General features: G+C 41.8%; 1 protein-coding gene across 1 annotated transcript in view; it reads right to left on the reverse strand.

The window, feature by feature from the left end:
• Positions 1 to 16678, reverse strand: part of ZFHX4 (zinc finger homeobox 4) — a 151743-nt gene extending 135065 nt beyond the window's left edge. Inside the window, 1 exon segment of the mRNA XM_033007909.2 lies at positions 16387 to 16678. The gene's annotated coding sequence lies outside the window, so the exon portion shown is untranslated.
• Positions 16679 to 26781: the final 10103 nt, after the last annotated feature.

Here is a 26781-nt window from a genome sequence, read left to right on the forward strand (position 1 = left end):
TAAGACTGAATTGAAAAACTAACACATAATGACTCAGGAGTCATAGTGGCTTTACAATATTCACCTAGCCTCTTTGTTTTCTCAAAACCAACTATAAAATAAATGTTACAGTACTTTTTTGTTTGCCTAATATTAATTTGCTTGCCTGCTAAAAAAGCTGCAATTATCTTTCTGAAAGTTATCACAAGGCAGGTAGTCAAGCAAACATTCCAATTCTCGGGGAGATACTATAACTCCAGATGACTTCAGAAAGAGTCTTGATGAAAAAAACAAAACAAAACAAAACAAAAAAACAACCCAGAGTCGTGCTTTTGAGCACATTTACAAGAGTGCAAGACTATTCTAATTATGCATCTGAAAAAAAAAAAAATGCTGTGGGTGTTGTAAATCATGTTAAACATTTAAATATTACTCCATATTAAAATCAACCTGGTCAGTGAAATTACAGGATGTTTTTAAAACAGTTTAGTTATTAATAAAGCATTTGTTTTTTCTAGAATATTATCATGGCAAATTTGTTTTGTATTGCCAAGATCAGCTGGGCATTTTGTTTTTATTATGCATAGTCTTTTGTCATTTTTTGCTCTGCAAGTTAATTTGACTGCTGTGCATAAGTGAAGTGAGCAATTCAGTAATTAACTTTTGTGTTTTAAAATGTATGAACTTTAATTAGATTTCATTATAAACAAACAAATGTCAACCATAATTATAAGCTCCTTGGTTTAACCACATATTATCCCTTTTCAAACAAACTTGATGTCAGACAAATTAAAATCAAGCAGCCAGCAATTTTGAGTTGAATTTTACATGATCTGCCAGTAACCTGATTACTTTAACTTCAATATCATTACAGGAAAAGTATTTCAGGAAAAATAATTACAAGAATTCCAACAGGAGACAAGCTTAATTGTATTGATTCAAAAGATGCATGTATATAGGAACCATGCTGAAGGAATAATGTTATCTTAAATCTACAGTTACTATTAAAATTATATTGTCTGGCATGAAAAAGGCAATTTGAGATTGGTGTCTGGAAAAGCAGAGATACAAAACTAACTGAAATAATTATCTTTATGCCATTATACTTTAAGCAACAAAGTATCAATGTGGAACAACTTCAAGGCATGAAGGTTTGCAGGTTTATTTACTGACTGGTGTATCTATTAGTACCAGGAACAAGTGGAGCTGTCAGGACATAATGAAGGTAAATGATTAGTTAGCACAGAGACTGAGCTCTTCTTCAATGCAATAAGAGTTAATTAAAGTTTACCACCAAACATCAACCAAAGCAGGATGTTGATCAGGTTTCAGCATTAAGTGCAAACAGACAATGGTTGGCAGCAATTAGTGCAGCTATCAAATGACATGTAATGATAATTATACATTTAAAACAGCTAAAGGGCTTGTGGAAAGGAGGGAAGAATCTCATCAGCTTCTTTGACTACGTACAGTCAAAATGTGGGAAACAGGTATCAGATATTTCACTTCAATACTGTAAATCAATAGAATTAAGCAACAACAAGAAAAAAAAAAAAAAAGGTTGTACAAGCACATTATCTGAAAGAGGACAATTCACTGTACGTGAAATGGAAGAAATCTGCAGACGACTCCTAACAAAGATAAGTACTAGTTAGATTAAATAAATTACTTTGCTGCTGCCACTCACGCTGACACGCATAAACAGAGGAGTGTTTGGGGTTTAAAAGCTAGTGGCTGCAGCTTTATTACACATTTCTTTGCCAGAGTCGAGGTTACCTAGTATCTTTAGTCCCGGTGGCCATGTTCATAGCACGAGAGGGCCCAGAAGGACCACGGGCCTGAAGCCCATGACCACAAAAGGTAGTTTCACATGCTAGCTGCAAGCCTGTTGCAAGGAAGCCTGGGCTTACCAGAGGCAATTACCTGGTATCTGAGCCACAGCCTAAGGCTCTGCCACACATCCCCTTCTCTCCACTCCCTCCGATCAGTGTACGTGCTAGTTCTGCCTGCTCCCAAACTTATGCCCAAGTTTTGGGAAAAAAAAAGGAAGCGAGAGCTTTCCACCACGGACGAACACCGTGCAATGCAGGGTAGTGACACAGACACACGAATAACCCAGAGGACAGCAAGGGCCGGTGCTATCCTCTGCCACTCTCTGCTCTGTTTGGAAGGCCTCACATAAGGGTGGCAGCTACCAGATCAGTGACACAATGGAGCCGAGACCAAACTTAATTTTCTTCTCAGCCTTCCATTAAATCCAAAGAAAAGATGATAAACTTGCAGCAGCACCTCTAATACAACACCAAACAAAGGAAAAACTGCTCTCAGCCCAGCACTGGCAGTCTGCTGAACCCTCTCGGCACAAATCTGTGAAGTTAAAACACCCCCAATTCTGCAATGTCAAACACGTGAGAAGTACAGCAAAACAGGTAAATATCCCTTCCACAGGCAAATAGCCATTATTAACTGGTGTAGCCAGACAGACAATTATCTACACATGTCTAGTATTCAGACAATTCCTCAGTAACCGTTGCATGCACTGGAGATGGAATAACTCACTCCTACTCACTCCTCTTGGGCTGGCATAGTGCGGGTAATGGGATTACCTGGTTAAAAACCTATGTGGTTCCACAGCAGCTGAATAGGTCTGGCAAGTAGGATCCCCATCTTAAAGAAATCAAGATTTCTTCAACATTTTTATGAACAACGTAGTGGCAAAAGCACCCTGCTTTTCCTAGGTATGTAACAGGAAGCAAGACGAGGCTTACCAAAGGACAAGTAGCAGGTTTCCAAGAAAGCTAAGCTGTGACAAATTAAAACCCGATGATGAGAGGGGCAAAGGGGTTAGACAGTAGGACTCATTGCTGCAGGATACCATTCAGATCATGAATTTATCAAGGTTAAAATACAGAATGGAAACTGCCTGACAAAAGAATCCAGAGTTATTGTAATGAAAGTGAACAACAAAAAAAAATTTGTAGGGGATATTAAACTTTGCTCTTCAGAGGTCTAAAAAATTTGCATTTGCAATCATGGCAAGGCAGGCATATACAATAGGTTATCCTACATCTGCCTACTGTGATATTCTTCAGAAGCATCTTGTACAGACCAGTCAAAGAAAGAAGAGGCTAGACACACCAGAGTCCCAGTTTGACAATCAATATGTTCCTATAGTATGAATTACACATCCTGAGTAAAGAACTGTCTGCAGCAGGGAGACTGCCCTTATCTTTTATTTGAACTAACCCATGCAAAAAGATCATCAGCATCAGTTCGTATTTAAATACACTGTATTAATTTATACTGTCTCAAATTCAGAAAACCTTATTTTAAGATTATGAAGACCACATTTATTTCAAATGCACTTTTTTTTTTCCCTAAAAGCAAACCCACGTACATATGCAAAATGCATTAAGATTGGTTTTGTTATAATGTTGACTACCAGTTGTGATTTTTGTTGGAATATGTGCACATTCACATTGTTAAAATTATTTTAATAAAATGCCTTACTGTTTTGCATGGTTCCTGGGCTGCAGTGTGGAGCAGTTCTCCAGATTTTTTTTTTTTTTTTCCCTAACAAACCTCATTTTCCCAACTAATTCTGTTATGCTAGGGATTTGTGCACAGAGTTGGCTAATCCCAGTATTTCCCTAGAGCTGCATCTAAGCTATGGCCCACTCCCAGCACAAAAGTGTCTCCAAAAGCCCTTTCGCCCCCTTCAGCACTGATACACTCATTGGTCCTGACATTTTCACTTCAGCCATGACAAATGAGCTGATGGCTGTGATCAGATTGCACACGAGGACTGCTTTATCAAAGACGTATCATTAACTCTCATCACTGTCTTCCATTATGACTCTTTTGGTCAAATCTGTTGTGAAAATGCAAGTCAGTTTAAAAACATAACCTAAACATAGCAACAAACAAACTTCATTAAAAAGCAGAAAAGAAAACCAGACTGAGACAGGATCAGAAAGAGACTAGCGTTAACTAAATGTTTCTCTGGGGATTTAAGTAACTGTACTCAACCTCTGCCCCAGTGCAAACATGGCAGTTGACCGTCTTCGAAAGGTCCCTTCCCCCATCGTGGACTGTGAGCACTACTTTGCCTTTTTTAGAGAAACAAAAATAAAGCGGCAGCAATCAAATATGCCTAAAAATGCAGTCAACTTTTTTCTTTTATTTTTTTTTTCTTTTTGGTCTCTGAACTACTTCATGTTTCTGTGTGTCTGCTTTTATCAAAATACGTTTCTCAAATAAATCCCTTAAAGAATATAAAATTTTCACTTGAATCGCAGCCACATAATCATACTGTTTTCTGTCTCACATTAAAAACACCAACTTAAAGCACTGTCTGAAACGGAAATCTCTCAGTTCACTATGAATACCGCAACCTTTCTGTCAAGTTAGAACCTAAGTTCCAGTTACACAGTTCTTGTTACATCTAGAGGGTTTACAAAGTATATATTTGTTGTAACCTCTTCTAGCAATTCATCTGAGAATACACATCTAGCGGAGTCAACTGTAACACAACAGATCTTGGGAATGGAGGTCATGCTTTGAGATAAAGTGCTATTCACTTTTGGACCATGCAAGAAGCTCTTTATTCCTGTTCTTATTGGCATCAGTTCCCCCTTACCAGAGCAAGAACAAAGCCAAGTGCTCGTGTGAGGTTTATGAATAAATCAGAGGTGAGCCACTTTAAGTGCTGCCCATGATTTCCTTGTTGACAGTGAGCACTTAAACAGGCTTCTATGACCAGCAACTCCTGGCAAACCTTAATGGCTCCTAATCTGTACCCTGCTTCATTTCAGGAAAGAAATGACCCACCCCAATTTTTCTCAAGTCTTCACCTTTTGGGCAACTACTGTCCCACCTTTTTAGAAATTCACATTCAGGGACTGTCCCATTTCAGTGCCAAGTTTTCATGTAACATACAACATAAAAATCACCATTTTCTTCCTAGAAAACAAATGACAGCTAATAAAATATTATTACGCTGTGCAGCCTAAGTAATTCCCAGACAAACCATTACACAATTCAGCGTTTGTTTAAATTGCATAGATTTTTAAATGAACCTAGAAGATTTCTAATATATTTGCCTCCAATTATTAAAATCATGTAAAAAATATGCTAAGAGCATATTCAACCCTTCTGTACAGCTACAGCTAAAACCAGGAATGTTTATAAATCGCTGCCATTGTATGTATTAAAAAAATTCCAACAGCCTCAAAATCTATTTTTAAATAACGATAACATTGAAAAACAAACTTATATCAACCAGTAAGCTCAGTGCTGGGCAAAAACAACTCTGGTCCAGAAGCATTAACATGTGATTGTGGCAAGACACTAGGTGTTTTGGTACATACGTCTTTGATGCACAAAACCACTCAGAGACTTATGCTGTTCAACATTAAAGCAGCAGCCTATGTGGAGAATACATTTCAATATGGAATGAAATCCTTCATTTTTAAGGTCTCTCTCCCCGCCACCCCCCCACACCCCACCCCCCATTCCCCCTCCTTTTTGGACATGTCACAATCTCCAGATGGCTGAATTGACTCTGTAGTAGCTGAGTTATTGTCAGGCTCCCAGTTTCTGCTATATTTAAATACTAACATTTTTTGATTCCATTGTCTCTTGTTGCCTTTCCACCCACTCGGGGGAGGAAAAAAAAAAAAAAATAGAAAAAAAGAAAAAAAAAGTTTAAAAAGTTGTGGCCGCACTGCTCTGCCCTGTGATTTCAGGGAGTGCTCCTGGCCGCAGGGCTGGGGCCAGGGCTGAGCCCAGGGCTGGGGCTGGGCGGCTGCTGCCCGGCAGCGCTGACCTGCCGCTGCCTGAATCTCAGCGGGTGCCTCAGGAGATGACACTTTTCTTTGTAAGGGCCTGATCCAAACCCAGAGAAATCAATGAGGCAGCGCTGGACTTTGGAAGAGGCCCTCGGTCAAAATGGGAAACTGCCCCAGTGCTGGGGAAACCACCCGTCAAGCAAGAGAGAAATCCATGGGCCAGACCAGTTAGGACTTAGAACTCCAATGATGTTTTTCACTGGAGCTGAAATGCCTATTCCAGTGAGAATTCTGCCTCCCTGCAGCAATCGGTTGCTCCTGCTGGAAAAAGTCCTGAAGCACACTGCTGTGCTGCACCAGAGTGGCTCGTGGTTGTTTGTGCACGGGGTGACACTTCCTACCCCAGAGATGGCTGCACTGTAGTGGCAAAGAAAGTGATTTTTTTGGTGAGCAGTTCATAAAACTCAAAGGAACTGAGGGATTGAGGGGTGACATTTGCCATATAGCTAAATAATTTATTTTAGAGATGTTACATTTACTTTAATTTAAACCCTCAGTTCTGTAAACAAAATCAATAGCCATATTTCAATATAAAATATATATATATATATATACACACACACATATATATATATAAAAGGACCGGAGTGAAACCTGTAGGAAAAAGTTCCGTGTTTAAGGAGCTACTTTTCACTCAGAACCTTATTTTCTGGAGTGGGGAGGGCATGTGAAGTGTTAGGTATTAAACAAGGAGAAACGCTTATTTAAAGGTGGACAGCCATGGTTTCTCACACAGGAAAACCACCTGCATCTGAAACCGTCATGTAACACTTGTCAAATCCAAGGATTTTTTTTTTTTTTTCCCCCTCCTCTCTTCTTATAAAAGCTCTGGCCCTCTGAGTACCAAAAATCAAAGGATCTTCCCCAAGTGAAGGGAAAGAAGGAAGTTATGTTTTTGTTATTCTTCAAAATGAGATTATTCTGATCTGTTACACTACCATCTTCTGGAACAAGTGTGAAAATAACGGCGATTACTGCAGGTTTCCATCAGTGTCCCAAACACTGGAGCACTACCAGTGACAGGTGCCTTGTCATCTCAGATTAGGTGAATTTATAAGGCAGCCTCGGTGTCAAAACAGGGAGGAGCAAGCCTTCAGCAGCTGCTGCTCCCAGACCCTCAGCTCTGCAATATTACCTGGTAAAAGGAACAGAATTGACACCCATCAGCCTCTCTGGAAAATGTCTTTCTTACAGACCCTCCGGTGCCTTCTGCACTAAGCACATCTTTCTTAAAAATGGAAATGGTAGTGCAAAAAGAAGAGATGAAACCTTTTAAATTTGATTTTATGGGATTATTGTCAACTGCTAACTAAAGGCCTGATTCTTTTTCTAGTAATATCAAAACTGTATGTCCTGCCAGTTTCACACCCATATCTCTCCTCTGCTTTCAGAGGAGTTACTGTTAATTTATTTTGGGGTGAATGGGAAGAATCCAGTTCTTTCAGGTTTATGTGTCCTAAGATCACATCAGCAGAGGCATTTTGTAAGGATTTCTTTGTTTCAGAAGCGGAATGTTTGTCTATTTAAATACAGTTTTAGATTTACATCTAGTGTATGCATCATTTGTTCTGCAGGCACTGCTGTAGCCTATATGGTAAATGTTTGTTTTCAGAGTCACCACGGTCTATCATGTACATACAGCCTTTAGTTTGTGAACTATTGACCTGGAGGACTATAACACCTTCTTAGGAGCTGGTACAGCCTATCAGATCACTCTGAGTGCTAGAAGTCTGCCAGATTTCTCTGTAAAGAGATCCCAGTTTCTTGGCATCTTTAAAATTGTTCTCAAAAGTACCAAAAGCAAATAAAATATAATTTGGACAAATTACCTTCTAGATTTTTTTTTTTTTTAATATTGAAAGCTCATTCTGAGTAATGTGAACATATAAAAGAGCATCTTAATACGGCAAACTTTTATTTTGATCATATAACTTAGTTAATCCACTCCTCAGAATATTTTGTTTAAGCAGAAAAAGTCATTCTTCAACAAGACTGCCATATTTCAGTCTGGTATAAACTTTTCTGGCTTAGTTTGAAATTCAGCAAAAGCTGCAGTAATAATGAAAATACTGGTATAAAAGTGCTATAGAGTGATTATTTAAAAAGGAATAGACTAATGTATTTAATACAAGACTAAACTTGCTGCTCTTATTTATGCAAAACAAGTTTATCTCTAGAGGTCTGATGAATGCCTCTATCAATAAATGTGTTTATTACCCCTTTCAAAACCAACAGCACATCTCAACAACAACCAAACAGAACCTACTAAGTTTGTTCTACCTACTAGGTAAAAGCGACTGATACATGTCTTTTAGTTTCTTCTACCTGTGCATCTGTTCACATAAACATATTCTGCATTACATCTTATTCTGTAAAAAATTTGAATCCCAGTATCTCGATGTGTTGGGTTTCTGCCCATTCAGTAAGAATGCAGACATCACATAAGTTATTATTAACCCATGTGTTATCCAGTTCTACAGTGGCTGGAACTTTGCCAGAGACAACACATGGTGCTTGGTTAACAATATTTTAAAATATAAATGAATTTATTTTTTAAATTAACACATTTTTCTTACGGAAATACACTGATAAGCTGTTCCCAAAATGAAAGAATATCCCCTAAGCATATTCCTTTAAAAAGAAGTTTTAAGGATTTTCATAAAGTTAGCAGTAAAAGATTTTGAAACCTCGTAGAAGGTCTTTAACTTCATCTTAAAAGAGAGACTTTTTGTGACTTTATTCTTACCAAGCACTTTTTGCGTTTACAAATTTACTTCATTTATCCATAAGTAATCCTAATTTCTTAGAGGCATCTCTAACTGTTTAAATATTATCAGATGAAAACCAACATTGAACTACCAAGCATTTACGAATAAATGTTCTGCAAACTAAAATAAAATTAAAAAAAAATCCCCCAAACAAGTTCATATTTAGTCTAACTACCAAGTTTTCCACAGTAGCTCTAAATCAGTAATTACGTTGACCTGAAAAAAAAGAGAGCCTATTTAATATGCATACATACAAATAATTATTCACACTGAATTTGATTTACATACGTACAAAAGAACCACTTCCCACTTTCGAAAGTGGCTCAACACTTATGGTATTTTAACTGCCCTAATTACTGTTGAGAGAACATAATTAGAAGCACTGATCACATTGTCAACAGCTAACCAGTTGCAGCCCTGTCTGGGGGCCTGATCCTTCTCCGGCTGAACTCAGTAAGAGCTAGCACTGATTGCAGGAGGAGGCCAGGGCCCTTCTTGCCACCTGAATCTACTGGAATCCAAATGTTTTAAACAACCTGAGTACACTGATGCAGTCACACCAAAACCCCCGCTCCTTATGTACATGTATCAATTTCTATTTCGGTAAGCTTTCACTATTTTCAAAGCTGAACGAAGAGAGTAATTTTTTCCCCAGCAAGGCTCCTATACCACTTAAACACTTAGCACTGAGTCAGAATTCATAACTTTTTCCGAACGATAAATAGTTTAATAATTAAAACAGATATTGACTAAACCCCGCTTCCTTGAATACCAAACTTTATTAGATTATTATGCGCTGATGCATAATTTCCATTGGCAAATTTTAAAATAGCTCTTTCCCTTCCTGCTGGCCCCCCTCCTCCCTCTTTCTTTTCCCCAAGCAAAGTGCTGGGAATCCTCGATACCCAATAGTCAATATTTGGTTTGCCTGTCATGTTCCTGGAGCTCCCCTCCATACAAACCTGTGTTTCTCATCCTTTCGCTGCACTACTCTCATACATATTACTTCACATGATGATGGAAGCTCAGGGCATCTTAGCAAGTTGCTAAAATCTGAGCTTCTGCTTGTTTTCTCAAGTCTTGGACAAACATAACTTTAGGGAGAACTGAACATAGGCATAAAGAAAGAGGAGCCTGCATTTTCATCTTCCTTTCATCTCAGTCATTCAGTCAACCATTCAGTGCCCTATTCAACAGAGCTTTTCATTATGCAAAAAAATGCTAATCCTTTTCCGATGCTTTCACACTTGTATAAACCCCCATTCCTTCGACTGAAAAGCAATTATATCAGTTTACCTTTCTGTCAAAAACAGGATTAATATTCCAATACCAGAATCTCCTTTATTTTCCTATCTTTTGCTTTAGGAAACTAGAGATTATTAGTGGAGGTATTCCTTAGAGCAAGAATACATTATTTTAAATATGATTATTTAAAGCCAAAGCAAGAGGGGGGAGGGGAAGGGAGAGAAAAAAACTTCAGTTGCTGCGGAAACTCTTTTCAGTGACAGAACTGACCTTCCCTTTGCAGAGGCCTGAATAGAATGAGCCTCACTCTGGTCTATTAATCAGAAACAAATTATGAAAGAATGTGGCTGGACTGGTTGACACTATCCTGTCTTGGGAGACTCAGTAACAGCCTAGTAACAATGTCCTCTTCATGGGTAATGAACAGCCATGACAAATGGGGCAGAGAAACTATTTATTTGCATATGCAAATTCTCACACAAGGGAAACATGTACAAACAAGTGTCATTGTAAGGTGGATTAGGCAAACAACGCTTTCTTTTTAGGACATTCTGCAGCCCAGAACATTAGTCAGCACAATTAAACCAGTCTCCATGGAGACTAATGAAATTTCACCATGGTATGAGTTAAATTAGATAGCTAGTTATGTGTTTTCACAATCCAACTTGAAATCCATTATTGTTTCAGAACAATACAGCAATTGTGCCTGGCTGATCTTTGCCAGCTCAACAAGCTCCTAAGTTGACAATTTGCATATGTTAATATAATTAAGCACTAATTACATGAAACTTGTACATATTCACATGCACTTTCCCTGGGCGCTTCTCAGTTTGAACCTTGGCCAAGTCTTTAACCCTTTGAATGAATTTGGAGCAGCAAAGCTCTGCCTTCTGGGTACAGCCCCGAGGCAGATGCAGAAAAGCTCTTAGTTTATAAACACAAAGCTTAACCTGGCTTCTCGCATTTCTATCAACAAGGCTAGAAAATATTTTTGTATATGTTGGGGTAGGAGAAGGGGGTGGGGGGGAGAAGCTGGATTGGAAGTTCTTTAGAGACCCAGCTCTGGTACCCTTTCTGCATATGAAAACACAAATATTTACCCACATAACAGGTTATGAACACATGTATTGCCATTGTCACAGGCTCTTCAAGACCCGAATTGTCAAAAACCAGCCTGGTTTTTATGTCAGTGCTCTCAGAGCCACAAAAATGGGAATCAGGAAAGGAAAAAAGAGCAAGCAGTAACTAATGAGCTTTACATAAATATATGCAGAGGCAATTAAGCAGTGTTAATTACTATGACAGCAGTTAATTGAATATAATTAGATATTTTAAGCTACTGACTAAGGCATAGTTAAGATTAATTTTATTGAGATTAATTGTAAATAAGAATAGATTAACTCTGTGTTTTGACAGGCATAAAAAGTAGTTCTGCAAATTAACTAGGAGAGCAGAAACTAGCACAAAAATCATATATTATTTTAATGTCACACCTCAGAATCATCTGCTCAATAAACATGACTTTTCAAACCCAAACAGACAGGAATCTTGAAGAAAAACAAACAGCTTGCAGAGATTAAAGAGCCTTTTGTCCTTTTTCATGTGCATTTCTTTTAGCAGACTAAATTAAGCGAGTCTGGTGTACGTTTTTAGGAAGGAACATTTCACACTGAATGGAAAAAATGTTCTATCACATATGAAATTCATGCAGCTGTGCGGAACTTGGTCCAGATGGTCTAAGACTATAAAACAACACTAAATGATAGACAGTAGGGCCTTCCCAAGATTATGTGATAAAGTCACAACCTCATATTTTGACCTAAATTTTCTGTCATGTATTGTTTCCTTCCAGATCAGATAGCTCCATTTTAATTTTCAGCTGATCCTGAATATTCAATGGAAACTCTTAATAAACATTGCTGATAAGCATCTTAGCAGAAATCATAAAATATTTACAAAACGCCCCTTAGCTTCATTAAAACAATGCTGAATCCGAAGTGCAGAAAACAGTGCCCTGGCTCTCCCCACAATACTAAACTGTTCACACCACTTAGCTAAATAGGTAAAAATGCCTGGTTTTAAATATGCTTCAGAGAAAACCCCAAACACATTCTACCAGCAGATTAATTCATGCATGCTGTTTAAGAAAATTAACAACAAGGCTGAAGAATGCTGAACAAATCACTAATAAGAAAGGAGCTTCAATTGATTTTGAAATAAATCAATAGGTGATTAACACAATATTTTTAAAGCAGTAGAATGTATATATATTATATAAACATATATATTATATTTTCAATACCTTTTTAGCTCTTAATCGAACAAGGACTTTACAACAGTGAGCATGTCCCTATATTGACTATCAACTTCTTTGGAATGCCTTTAGTCTTTTATAACGAAAATCCAAAAACGGTCTGTGAAACAAGGCTACGACAAGCCATTCTGCAGTGAAAGATTTTAAATCATCCAGCCTCTTCTAATAGACTTGAGACTTATTGAGGTAGAAACCATAAAAAATGAAGAAGGGAAATTTAATCCCTGAAATATTGATTTGCACATTAATATCATATAGGCAGAGGGCAATTTGGCTTCATGGAAATGACACATTGTCGACCCTTGGTGAAGTCAGAGCCAATCTAACTGCTGAACATGTCTGAATCTCAAGAGTTATTAAGGGCTTCCCTTCTTGCCTTTATGACTTTTCTTCAGCCTACCAATGCAATCTTAAATGTATTATCTTTAAGAAATAATTGTAAAACCTCAGGGGTTTTCCAGTTAATGGAAGGGAGGCTAAACCACATCAGATTCTGAAATGCAACATTAAACCCTTGCAATCAACAAAACCACCTCAATTCTCATCCATCCAGTGCAGGATCTAATATTGTTATTAGAGATAATCAAATTTCATTGTGTAAATTTAGGCTCATGGTCAGAATGGAAGCAGTAAATTCTGCAATATTAAACACTGATTTTTCTCGGCCCCCTTTATATGTTCTTTGCTGGTGCACCATCTTAACAAATAAACCTAAACTATTCAAAAATCGAGGAACACAGCTGTCTCTCTATTCTGAAAGATGCACGCAATACCACTTATCATCTCCACAGCTTTCCTTTAGTTTTATCTTGATCTAGCGGATAAGTTTCATTTTAGAGAATAATAAAGCAGTATCACTGCATAAACCAAACAGCAGGTACTATTACTGTGACTTACACAGATGGTTTACCTGACCTTTCTTTGTTCCTTGGCTAGGTTTCACTTTTGCAGATTTACGACTTTTCCCTCTATATTTCATTGACCCTCTATGTTCATTATCATAAAAATGAAAACTATTGAATACATGTTTATGTTGACGAAGTCCAAAAAGCCCACGACTAAAGGATAAAGAGATGCTACAATGCACTGTGTGGATCTCTAGATCGTACACTATAAATATTCAAGCACAGATAGCACGAATAACTGAATAATCCTGGTGAGCCCCAGCTCTGGAGCCAGGTGCAAGAGGTTAAAACAGCTGGCTAGCCATCTTTTATTTTGTGTGCCTTCCTACCGGCTGAAACCGCAAACCCTGAAAACTAGCAGATATTCCCTCAAGGTTGATTGTCTGATTTTTTTTTTTTTTTTTTTTTTCATTTCAACCAGTTTAGTAGGATCCCCCAGTTGAGAAAAGAGAGAAACTCCTTAAATACAGTCAGTTGAATAGGAAGTGGAGCAATGATGGTTAAGGCTCTTCCCCCACACACACACACCCCAACCTTCAACCCCCCGTTTATTTCCACAGTCTTCTTTGTGCACCTTCCCATCCAAATGTTTGTATTCCTTATTTCAAAGAAAAGCACTCCGGATCGTTCTGTCAGTTTTGCCAGTAAATATAAAGTAAAACAAGTGTTGATGGCACTGAGAGTGTTACATACCCAGGCTGTGTTTTTGCATTGCTCTCAATGGAAGCGATCGATGCCCATGTCACAGTCGCGTCCCAATCGCAGCCAAGTCTCTGCCTCAATCTAACCAACAACAGGCAGGGCTGCAAAGGCTTCTCACTACCTCTTCCATCCATCCACCACCAAACTAAAAATATAATGCTACATATGATCTTTTTAAACACTCCACCACCGCTCCTAAGGATTGAGCCACTGCAAATCCAGGGGAAACACAATTGGAAAAAAAAAAAAAAAAAAAAAAAATACACCATCAAAAAAAAAAACCACCCTCACAGCAACCACCCCAAAAGCACCCGAGCCCTCTCTTTCCACTCTCTTTCTCGCTCTCCTCCTGCCAACTACATAATCCTTGATTAAAAACGGAACAAGGCTAATAAAAAGAAAATTTAAAAAAAAAAAAAAAAAAAAAAAAAAAAAGAGGAGGACGGAATGGAGCCGAGGAAATGCAACTGTCAGAAAACGGGATGGTCAGACTTCCTGAGTGAACCTGCCTGTGTCTGGCTTAATGTAAATCCACCATCTTCAGCCTGGCAAGTTGTCTTTTGGTTGGGCTTTTTTTTTTTTTTTTTTTTTTTTTTTTTTTTTTTTTTTTTGGTGGGGAGGGGGGTGTTATGTTTGCGATCTCTGCCTTGGTACCTAAGGAGGAAGAGGAGGAGGAGGAGGGTGTGTTATTGAATGGTGGCTAAAGCCTCCTCGGGACGGCGCTGAGGTGAAACAGGCTGAACCCGACTGATGTGGCTCCTCTCTCGGTTGGACCCAGTGCCCTAAGCAGCCGATGAGAGACCCCCGGCCGCCCGGCTCGCAGGTAACAAAAGAAATACCAACCCGTGCATTTTCTGCTGCCGCTGCTGGGGAGGCTTGGGGGGGGGGGGGGGGGGGGGGGGGTTGGGGGGGGGAAGAAGGTACAGGAGGGGAGGAGTGGAGGGGAACCGCCGTAAGTTGGCATCGGATGGGGGGAAAGTTTATTAGCATTTTTGCAGGAAATTTCATGTAAGGCAAGAGGGGGAAGCAGGGACGCGTCTGCCATTAGCCGCCGCGATGGGAAGGGATGCACTTGATTCTGGCACGAGCAGTTAGAGCAGGAACCGAACTGCCTTCTCGCTGTTTATGAGCGTTCTTTTCTTTTTTTTTTTATTTTTTTTTAACGGCTGGTTTTTTTTTTTTTTGTGTTGGTTTTATTTTTTTTTTTTTTTCAAAAAACAAAACAAAAACACCTTAGTCCTCGGTTTCAAGAAAAAAAAAAAAAAAATAGACGCCCGTCCCGCAAAGCAACCTCCCTCCCGCCCCCCCACCCCCCCCTCCATGTCAGAAACCTCCGGCTGCGCTGAAAGCAGCCCCCGACCCTGCCCGCTCCTGCTAGGAGCCTTCCCCGCGGAGCGGCGCGGAGCGGCGCGGCCCGGCGGGGGTGCCGGGGGCTCCGCGGGCAGCGGCAGCCGCGCATCCCCGCCGGCGGGGCCGCTCCGCTCCGCGCCGGGCCGCGCCGCCTCCCCGCGCCCGCGCAAGTGTCGGGGAGGCAGGGCGCGCTCCGAACGGGCTCCTCGTCCTCCGGCTGCCAGAGACGGCGGCCAGCGGCGCGGTCCCCCTGCGCGCACACAGACAGACAGACAGACAGACAGACACACACGCACCCGCACCGCCAGCCCTGCCTCTGCTCCTGAGAAACCTACCTGCAAAATAAACTGGGGGGGGTGGTGTTGGGGGGGGGGGGGGGGGGGAAGAAGAGGGGGAAAAAAGCACCCCACACCTTCTCCTGTACACATGCAGGCAGTCAGGGTCCCCATTGCCCTGCTGGCATCCCCCCCCCCCCCAGCCCCCCCCCCCCGCCCGAAAGCGAAAGTTTGGGAGGCCGAGGGGGGTGGAGATGGGGAGGAGAGGGAAGGAGGGTGGGAGAGCGGAATGCGCCTTCAAAAAGCACCTCAAAGTTTTGGGGGGACCGAGCTGTGAAACAAGAGTGCGAGCTCTGAAGGGGCTGGCAAGCGATGACTTCTGACAGCCGTAGCGTCTTCCCTAATCTGACAGTATTTCCCCCCTCCCCGAGCTCCTTACAAAAAAAGAGCGAAATAAAAAGTGGGGGGGCACCCCCCGAACCTCTTCTGCAAACTGAGCAGGGTCCTCCACTTAATCCGAAAGTTACAGCTCGAAAGAGAAGGGGAAAAAAAAAAAAAAAAAAAAAAAAAAAAAAAAGAAGCTAAAAAAACCCAACAACAAAAAAACCCAACAACAAACCCACAGCCCCAAACCAAAACAAAAAAAATACACAAACAAAACGTAACCCCCGGAATAAAAGAGAAAGGGAGAGGGAGAAAGAAAGAAGGAAGAGAGAAAAAGCAGCCCCTCCTTCCCAAATGAGAGCAAATACTGTACCTAAAAATGGGGAAACAGGCAGAAAAAGGGGGGAGAGAGAGAGGGGAGAGATACATGGGATCTGGGGATGTGAGTGTGTGTGTGTATGTGAGAGAGAGAGAAAGAGGCACAGAGAGAGGGAGAGAGAGAGAGAGAGCGAGAGCGAAATATCAAAGATTGTGCAAGATCAGCCTGGAAAGATAATCGATACTCGACCTAAATTTAACACAAACTACTCAATAAAAGTTAAAGAAAAAACTTACTTTCCATTTCCCCTCGCAGTTCCTACTGGATCTTCGCCTCTTTTTTTTGTTTTGCTTTATTTACTTAACAGCTGATCACATCCAAGTAAACGAGAGAAGGTTCATTAAAAAAATAATAAAAAAAAATAATCCTCCAACTTTATTGGGTGAAAATAAAAATGATTGAGCAAGAAGTGGGGGGCATGGAGCGGTCCTTTGGGGTCCGGGAGTTGTTAAAGCATGTGCCGACCGCGGTCTCGCTGTTTGGTTGTGAAGGGGTTGGGAAAAGGAGGAAAGGAAATGAAAATCCGATATGTCTTTATTCTGCTAATTATTATCGTTTTAGCCCTGTTTAAAAAAATGGCTGATTAAGTTGAGTGCGCATGTCTTTGTGTGTCTATTCCCGATATGCACTCTGGGAATGAGAGAGAGAGAGAGAGGAGAGAGAGAGGAGAGAGAGCGAGAGAGAGGGAGAGAGAGGGAGAGGGAGAGGAGAGGGAAGAGGAGAGGGAGAGGTGTAATTAGCGAGGTGATCAACATTCTCCGGGCTGCAAATGACGCGCAGCCCCGGAGCCGGGGAAGCCGGAGCTGCCGCGGCTGCCGGGGGCTCGCCGGGGCTGCGGGAGCCTGGGAGCCAGCCCGGAGGAGAAGGGGCAGCAGAAAGGAGCCCGTGGATACAAACACAAGTCTGCAAACTTCATTAGTAACACAGACACACACGCACAGGCACACAAAGTAGATGGCTAGGGAAAATTAAAAAAAAAAAAAAAAAAAAAAAAAAAAAGGGGGAGCGGGGCGGGGGGTTGGGGGGGCGGGGGGCGGCAGACTTGCTCTTTTAACTGTTCGGGAACTTAAAAGAAACGGGTCAAAATTAATTATTCCATCAGGGAGATATTTCTTGCTGTCTGTCTGTCTGTCTTCTCTTTTCTCCCCTTTAATGGGGGTTTAATGAAAAAGACGTGTTTGCAATGGGATAATGAATGTATGACACCTCTGTAAAAGGAAAGATAATATAACTAAGATAGGGAATAACTGCCCATACAGAGATAAAGATAGATTTATTTACACATACATATGCACACACGCACACATGCGCACACTCACATCCTACATCGTATTTACACATATGCACATACACTCCACATATACACAGTCACACAAAACATAACATGCTTTATTTGGTGGCTGCCATGTAATTGCTTGGAGATACCAACAAAGTAAAAAGCAAAGCCTTCCAGAATATACAATATCAACTGTAAACAGCCTTATCAAAATGAAGTAAATATCAGCCCAGGGAAAGAGTCTCTTTGCATACAATACAGGTTTCATGCATATACATGCATCATCTTCCACTTTCCCTACAAGTATTGATACTTTATTAATATTTTATCTACTATATTTTACCAGACACATTTCATTCTTGGCTGCGGGGGGGGGGGGGGGGGGGATTATTATGATGAAAACTAGGGTAAAACGTACAGATGTCATTATAAATCGGAATCTTCTACAAATATTTTCCTGTGTGGGATTTAAGAAGATTGCTTCTCATTTGAAAATCTAATTATCTTAACCTAATACTGCAGATGTGAATATGACTGACACTTTCATTAAAAGATAATTAACTAAAACTAGGAATAGACATACTTTAAAATACCCCCTACTGAAGATAAAAACATGACTATTCAAAGAGCATCCGAATAGACCGCAGGAACACGTGCAGATTTTTGATAATGCTATTTCAGAAATGGGTATACCAGAAATGGTCACTAAGTCACAGTTACATGCAAGATGTATTTACGGTACCAAGGACCCCGCGCAGGTGAACCATAACCTTAGAGCTGACATGCCTTTGAAGTTCGTGATTCCTGCGATGCACGTCAAAACCTTGTCTTAGGCCTTAAACACCAAAAACCAGCAGGAACATTTTATCACAACCTTCCATTAAAAGCGTGCACACAACAACTAACCAGCAAAAACCTGGATGGCAGAAATATGCACCTCTCTGGGCCCTAAACCTTCTACTCCAGGAGAACGTTTTGCAAGTACTGGAACTAACGCTAATAGGAAAATCCCCACCTGATGATGAATTAAGGCTACCCTTAAGGAAACACAGGCCAGTGTCAGGGAACTGAGTTGCTAAAAGCAGATGTTTAAGGTCAGAGTGAAGGTCCTGATAGTTTTGGAGAGGGGAAAAAAAAAATAGTCTTCAGAAAGGGGAGGAAAAAAAAGACAAATAAAAACCCCTGCTAGCCTGAAAGTACAGCTATTCCAAAAATCGGACCCTGCCAATAATGTGGGGAACATAGAAGGAGCCCTACCCCAATCCAGAGAAACCTTGCTTCAAACTTCAGGAAAATCTCCAAGACTCGAACTTAAGGAAAAAGACAGGGGCACTTGAGGGTTCGTAAGAGCAACTTTATTCCTTTTTCAAACCTCACCTAAGTGTTGCACCAGCTCATCAATGAAAAAAATGTGAGCATACTTATGCAGATTTCCACAGGCACTGCACCCTGTGAATGAAGGTAATAAGGAAACTAGGGATATTCTGCATCGTTGTTTACAAGATGGAAAAAAAAATGCAAACAAAGAGTGAAAATGAAATCTCTGAAACCCGTTTACAGTTATCAGATTGAGGGGGTATGATGGAAAGAGGGCTTTTAGGCTTAAATTGTAGACGAAACGGGACTCTGAGATAGAAGGATGCATTGTCCATTCAAGTGCATGCCTGAAGGATGGCAACACATTTCCTAAGACTGAAGACAATTAAATACAATGTGATGAAGAAACACCTGAGAACAATACATCTATTTCAAATTCAAGTGAAGAAACACGTATACTTAATGTCACAGAAGAATAAGGAAACGAAGATAATTTAGTTTTAAAGTCGTCCCCCCCGCACCTCCCCCACCACCTCCTTTATTCTTAGTGCTTTTTTCCTGGTGAAACATCAATATCATTAATGTCATTAATGTCAAAACACCAAACGTCAGAACAGTCAAGTCATTCTTTTTTGGCTGTAGATTTTTTCCCTTTCTCTCTTCTTGGAGGGGGATATAGGTTTATGGTGTTCTTGAGTTACAGCTAAGGGAACAAAGGGGGGGGATAGAGGCAGGAATTGCGAGAGGAGAGTCCACATTTTTCAGGGTTTCTTCTGCCACTGTTTACTGTCCTTCCTAACGTTTTAAATCTTCTCTCTCTTCTCTCTCTCTCTCTTTCTCTCTCCCTAAAAATAGTAACTATCGGGGAGGGGGGGGGTGGGGGGGGTGGGTGTAGGGAAGGGAAAAAAAAAAAAAAAAAAAAAAAGACACTACGGGATGTTAACAGTTTAGAAGAAACCCGGGGATCGCCACGTAGCTAGGAAAAATCGAAGAAGGTTAATTCCGGGAGGCAGCAGCAGCAGCAGCAGGTTTGTGGGATGTGATAAGAGCGGAGCGCGGCGCGGGCTGGGGGAGGCAGGCGAGGAGGAGCGGGGGCCGGCGCGGCCGCGGAGCGGTGCGGAGCGGTGCGGAGCGGAGCGGGGCGGCGGGCGGGCTCCCCGGCGGCGCGGCCCGGCCCGGCCCGGCTCCCGCTCCCCTCTCTCCTCCCTCCCTCGCTCAGCTGATCGCCCCCGAAGACTCTCGCCTAACCTCTCAGCTCCTCTCCTCTGGTCTCGGAGGACCCCCCGCCCACCTCCTCCGAACTTCTCCTTCAGGCACCGTTACACATTTGGGGATTTTTTCTATTTTTTTTTTTTTTTTTTTTCCCGAGCCTCCTGTTGAAATCACAAAAAGCTCTTGATAGTGACGTTACATTTCAAAGAGAAGGAAGGGGAAAAAATAAAAAAAAAAAAAAAAAAAAGAAAAAAAGCCCTAAACCCCTCAGCCTTTTCTGCCCTCCACCACCTCCAGCCTCAGCCCCAAGGAAAACTTATTGGCCTGGGCGAGACGGATCTGGTGGGGGCCAGAGCCCGAGACTGACCATTCTTTAATAGACAAAGAAATCCCAGCCCAAACCGGGCTCTCTTACACCACGTCTCTCCGCCAAGCTCATTTCACTCCCTAAATCTGCTCTGCGGACACACAGGGGCACAAGGATCTGCATAATTACAGCCACAGCCGCTCCCCTTTTTAATAAACCGACATAATTCCCTAATAAACGTCCCCTTCCCCCACCTTCTCCTCTCCCCAGACCCCAACCCAAGGGACAGGGGATCCGTGTCTTTTTACTGCGTTCCCTAAGTCTATAGATGAGCTCAGTTTGAAACGAGGTATTACAAGATTTCAGTGTTACAGACCCTTTATCTGAGCTACAGACACTTTCAGATCCCCAGCCCCCACCTCCTCTCCTTTTTGTTGTCTCTTCTCCTCCCGGGGGCTATTTGACAAAGGCAGTGTGTTAACTAACATTTTTGTTTAACTCAGCAACTTCTTTTCAAAACATACTTAAACCTGATAGCAATCTCTTGTACTTTCTTTTTTTTTTTTTTTTTTTTCTATTTTCCCCCGAGATGAAATTGACTCTGAACCCAAAGCGTTTGGCTATTATTAATAATTTCTTTTTTTGCAGGTATCACGTATACAAATCTATTGTTAATTTACAGCGTTCCCCACCCCCCCCCCCCCCCCATCAAACACATTCCAGTACACACTAAAAAGGGCGGGGGGAGGGAAGAGAGGGGAGGGAAATAATAATAATAATAATAAAAAATAAATCCCCGATCTAATTCCTGGAAAGTTTTGTTCGGAAAATAAATAAAACAACAATAACATACTGCATTTCAATTCTGTCCTCACTGCCCCAGATTTGGCATTCACCTACTGAAAGTGCGCCTAACGAGCAGTGACCTAAGAGAAAAATCACAGCCGAATAGTATAGACATCTCGCTGAGATTTTGAGCTAAATGGTGCCGTTCCCGATTGGCTTTTTGTTGTTGTTGTTGTTGTTATTTTGGCTGGAGCCGCTCAAAACCGCGCACCCGGACGTTACTATAAATAAAAGCCTTCCAGGTCTAAGTCTGCTGCTGGCGTTTCCTCCGGAGCCTTAACAGCCCTTTTTCAGCTCCTTTCTTGGGCAGATCGCGGGGATTAAATGCCCTGAACCTGAGCTCCTGGCCTTGGATGGGAAGGGAAAGAAAAAGGGAGAGGGAGAGAGAGAAAGGAGAGGGTGAAGGAGCCAGGCGCCCTCTGGGCTTTCAGAGGTCAGCGCTTTGACAGTGCTCTGACCTCCCTCCCCTCCCGGCAACCACCCCAGTGTTTATAAACAAAAACAGTCAGGACTAGCCCCAAACAATAGCAATTCACCAACTTCACAGGCACTTCACTAGCTCTTATGCAAATCAAGAAAAACGACCGCTTACCATCGCTCTCTTCCCCCCCCCCCCCCCCCCCCCATCCCCTCCAGAAAGCCCAAGAGCATATTTCCAGCAGTGATATATCCAAGGGAAAAATTTTACATCCTATCCTGGAAAAGGACAAAAAGGGACTTCAGAAATAAAACGGTTCTGGTAGAAAGACAGACAAAAAGGGAGAAAAAGCCAATAAAACTACCGATCTTACTGCAGAAAGAGGAAAGTTATGAAATATTTATACCTAAATCCAACAATCCACACTGCCAATAAAACAGGAATCTTTGTTGTGTAGACAATATGCTAAACTACCTCTGCGACAAACAGCGATTATAAAGCAACCAGGAAAAGTTATTTTCGCCCAAGGAGCCAAGTTTTCAAAGAAAACGTGTGGATTTTACAGCTAAATAAAAGCCACCACCTCTGTGTTATCCGTAAAAACTACACATAAATTAAAAGCACCGTTAAAAGAAAAAAACCTTCCAGCAAGCAAGCAGCACATCTGATCTGACTTACAAAAAAGTATAATTAAAACCATCTTTAATTACAAAAAGCAGCAAGCGAAAACTAAATGAATCAATGCTTTCTCCCCAAAATGTTGTCCGCCAAGGTATAGAAATGATAGTTCTATAGTCCTGCATTAAAGCGTAACTGAAACTCCACAGTTCAGGAATTGATTACGCGATAAGGAGAAAAAAAAAAAAAAAAAAGTAAAAGAAAAAAAAAAAAGGTCCTAATGATTTTCAAACTTTTGTTTAAAAATGATGAAGATCAGAAAAGATTGGAGGAAAAGTTAAAGGAAATATACCTCAAGAGAAAAAAGACCATCTCCTTTTCTTCTTTGTCTATCAGTCTCCAGTTAAAGCATATGGAAAATGTTTTCAAAATGCCTAGATTTGGCACATTGTCATTGCAAAGAGAGGAGCGCAGTGATGCTGTTATAGAAAATGGGAAATAAATTCAGGATTGGGTGCTGCCTCCTTCAATGCGGATTTATCTAAGTTTAATTTAATATTCCGCAATCACTGTATGATCGCATATAATTCACCAAGATTTTTAAGGGCTTTGCCTAAATATGTTGACCACAGGCACAAAGTAATTTAATCACCTTATTTCCTTCTTTTATTTGTGTTTATTTTTCTCATTAGAAACACTTTAAATTGCAATTGTAAATAATAGAAATGATGGAATATTAGGTTTGGGGTGAACAAACGCTCAGAGAAGGCATTAGCTTTATTAAAATCATTCTGAACGTAAAATCAAAAAGCACAAAATGGTTGTTTGTAAAACACTAAACCTTTAATCGATTTATTGGCATTCCGATCGATTAGATAAACGGAAATCTATAGTAAACATAAAAGCATTTAAAATATTTTTCTCTCATTTATAAACAAAACTTTTATTTTCAGTAAAAAAAAAATGATTATCAAACGACTAACAGGAAATTCTTCAGATATCAAATTACGATAATAAAATTATTTCCACATGGAAAGGGATAATGACAATGATGATAGTAATTATAATAATGAATAATTCAACAGCCCTTTGACATATATGGAAGAGCCTGGTTCAAAAACAGCTTTTGAAGGGGGCTACTTTTAGGGGATTTTTAAAATAAAATTGAATGTTGAGGCTGAAATGCTAAGATCAAGTGGCAGTTTAGGTGCAAGTGCGAAAGTTGCGTTATTTTTTTCCTGCGTTTTTGAGGCGGGAGCGTTCACTTTGACACCACCCTTTAAATTAAGTTACCACTTATTAGCAGAAAATAAGTATGTAAATATATAAGATACCCCCTAAAACTGGGGCAGCGTGTGTGGGGGGAAATGTACTTTCACGCCAGGGAGATGGAGACCCTTTACCTTATAATTTAAACGATTTGCCTAGCTCGCAGTGTACCTTCCAGATTACAGAAAAATTCTGCAAGCAATAATGTATTTGACCATTTAAGTGAAAGAACACAATTTATTTAGGGGTGGAGGGTGGGGAACTGCAAGCCGGAGAAATGCAGCAATCAGAGCTTGTGGCATTCTGGCTGCGCGAAGAGGAAGTGTTGCTGTAACGGGTATTATGTTTATTTGATAAAGAAAATCAATGAAAGTGGCTGTAAAGTAGTTAGTGAGGCGTGTGTTTGGGACTCGGGTTGAATAGTGACTCCAGCGGGCTGGTCGATGAGCTCTAAGAGCTCTGGAAATCTAACCTAACCGTCAGAGTGAGCTCTCTCTCACTCAGTGCTGCACCTTCCCTGCGCTGGGAGACTTCAGCCCTTGTCTCCTCCCTCTGTCTCCTTCCTTCTCTCCCCACATCCCTCCCTCTGTCCCTCCTTCCCTCTCTCCTAGTGTTCCGCTCCTTCTTCCCATCCGCTCCAACTATTCCCTCTCCCAGGTTTATTTGCTCTCCTTAATCTCCCTCTCTCTCTCTCTCTCTCTCTCTCCCCATCTCTGCCGTAGCTGTTTCCTCCCTATCCAGCTGGTCCTCTAAGTTTTCCTGTACTCTTGGAGCCTTCCTCCTCCTCTGATCCTCTTCCTCTCCTCTCAGGTCTCTGTATTCCAAAGTTTTCTTCCAGACTTTTTCCTATCTGTCTTCACCAGACAAATTTATCTCTTATTTTGGATTGGTTCCTCCGGACATGTGCTATATTAGTAATTATCCCTACTCATTTCCCTTTCACACACCCATGCTGAAGAGATGAGCGCACCACTCTCTTTCCTCAGTTGGGATATTTTAAACATTGGCTAATCTTCAGTGGTGCTTTATTTTAGACCTTCTGCAGCGATTTCCCCCTTTTCTCCCGCTAATCTTCATTCCCTCTAATTTACAACAGAAATGTTTCTCCTCCTCCTTTTCATTTCCTACTTTACCATTTCCTTTGGGGTTTCTAAATAAGTAGTATGTCTTTTGCATTTCCCTACCCCCCCCGCCTTTCACTGTTTCACTTCAGCTATTTTATTTACCCTGTTGCTAGAGGAATATTTCTTTCCTTAACAAGTTTATCTCCCTGTCTTTCAGCCCCAGACTATAAAAAAGAAAAAGGGAAAAAAAAAAAAAAAAAAAGTTGAGCTTGTGGCTCTTTTCTGCGAAGTAACTCGGTTTCAAACTTCTGGTTTGGATTATGTGTCATTATCTATTTTCCCTTATCGCATCCCCCGTTGCCCTCCCCACCCCCTCTTCGCTAATAACATCTTTAGTGTGGTCAACGTTAAATATGGCAGATCTCTGAAAAATGCTTCCTCCCCAGCTTTCTGCTGGAATTTATTACTCGCCCCACTCTTCCCACCGCGCCGTGTCTGCGGGGCCGGGTGCGCGGAGCCCCGCGGAACCTCCGCGCCGCCGCGGGGATGCGCAGCGGCCGTTTCCCGCTGCCGCCGGGCAGCGCCCCCGCGCCGCGGAGCCAGCGCCAGCGGGGACCGCGGGGACCGGCCGCGGCCGCTGCGCACCCGCGGGGCCCCGCCGCCTTGCGCGGAGAGGCAGCGACCCCTCTGGCGGGGGCGGCCGGGGGCCGGCAGCCCGCGGGGAGGGGCGGGGGGGGGGGGGGCCCGTCCCCTCCGCGGGCCCGGCAGGTGCGAGGGCTCCGCTCCGGGAGAAGCGCCCCCCGCGCAGCTCCGCGCTGGAGCGCGCAAACCCCCCCCGCTCCCGCGCTGCGTGCCCTCCGCTGGCGACGGCAGAAAGCCCCTCCGCGGGGAGGGCGCAGGGCAGCGAGCCCGGCTGGTCCGCCTGCCCTCGTTTGTCTGGGGGGCAGAAGGTGGGGTTTGGGGTCTCCTTCTCCCTACTCTTTTTTTGTTTCTTCTTCCCCCCCCCCGCCCCCCCCCCCCCCCCCCCCCCGCCTTTTTTTCCTTCCTTCCTTCCTTCCTCTTTTTTTTTTTTTTTTTTTTTTTTTTTTTTTTTTTTTGTGGCTTTTTTCCTTCTTGTGCCCTGATTGTCTGGAGTGGGATCTAGACGAGGGATCCCCCCTGGCGAAGTCACTCGTGTGCTGCTTGGTTGTGACACACGCGACGCGTGTCGCCTTTGTATGGCCCTGGTTGGGCCACATGCACTTAGCCCGCAGTTTACTGCAGGATTTGCTTTTCGTGTGTGTAGTGACTGCTGGAATAAAGAAACATTTCAAAGGGTACCACTGGAGTTGACGTTTCAGGCCTGCTCGGGGTTTTAAATAAATCTTAACCTGAGGAAACGGTTGTTCCAGGTTAAATGGCCCTACCCTGTCCTTTGTTTCATCACTTGGGTTCTTCTGTTTTGTTCTTGCAGCAAGCCTTTTTAAGAAGCTGGAGGAAGAAATCTAACTTATTAATTTCACCCATGTTGACATGAAACGTTTTCACTGTTTTACATATGGCTGGAGTTATGTTTTTCTCTATAGGGTACAAATATGAAGCGAACAGAATGGGCCCGATCCTGCCAGTCCCTTCTTGAGTGAGTAAATGTAGCTCTGGCCCACTGTCAGAAACTCTTGCTACTGTCAGGGCCTCTGTTTGGTGTAAAATCTGATAAAACGGCTTTACCTGTTCCAGGAACCTATAGGGCTACTGAAAACAAATGTCACCTGCTCATATAATTCTGGTTTGCTAAAAGCATGCTGTATGTTTTTTGAACTAAGCCTCTAATAGCTGTAACTTTCTGCTTTGCTTAAATGTGCTTCAGGGAGGAATGATAGCTTTTACCTTAAACGTTCCACACTACTGACACGGGCACAAATGGAAATGAGTATTTTAGATAGTTTCAAACAATATACAATCCACAAACAAGGCAAGCAGTATAACCCAAAAGTCTTATTAACTAAAAAGCAATGTAGGAGTGTACATTTTATAAATATTTGCTCAGGAACTTAGACTGTTAAATTCTGTCAATATCCCCATCACCCCTGAAATTATTGCTCACCTATATCCACAGTGACCCCAAATTGTCAGAGAGAAAGCCTGCCAGTTGTAAATCCACACGGGGCTACAACAGGATTGCAATTTATTATAAAGCAGAAATGTTACTGAAGGGAAAATTGGTGCCTATTCCCAAGTCCACACCTGAAAGGAACACACTTTCCAGAAATAAAGATCTTACAGAGGATTGATTAACATTTCTTGTGACATAGCATTGTCATATTA

This window comes from Tyto alba, unplaced genomic scaffold, assembly GCF_018691265.1.
Source record: "Tyto alba isolate M040663 unplaced genomic scaffold, T.alba_DEE_v4.0 Super-Scaffold_9, whole genome shotgun sequence".
NCBI classification, from domain to species: domain Eukaryota; kingdom Metazoa; phylum Chordata; class Aves; order Strigiformes; family Tytonidae; genus Tyto; species Tyto alba.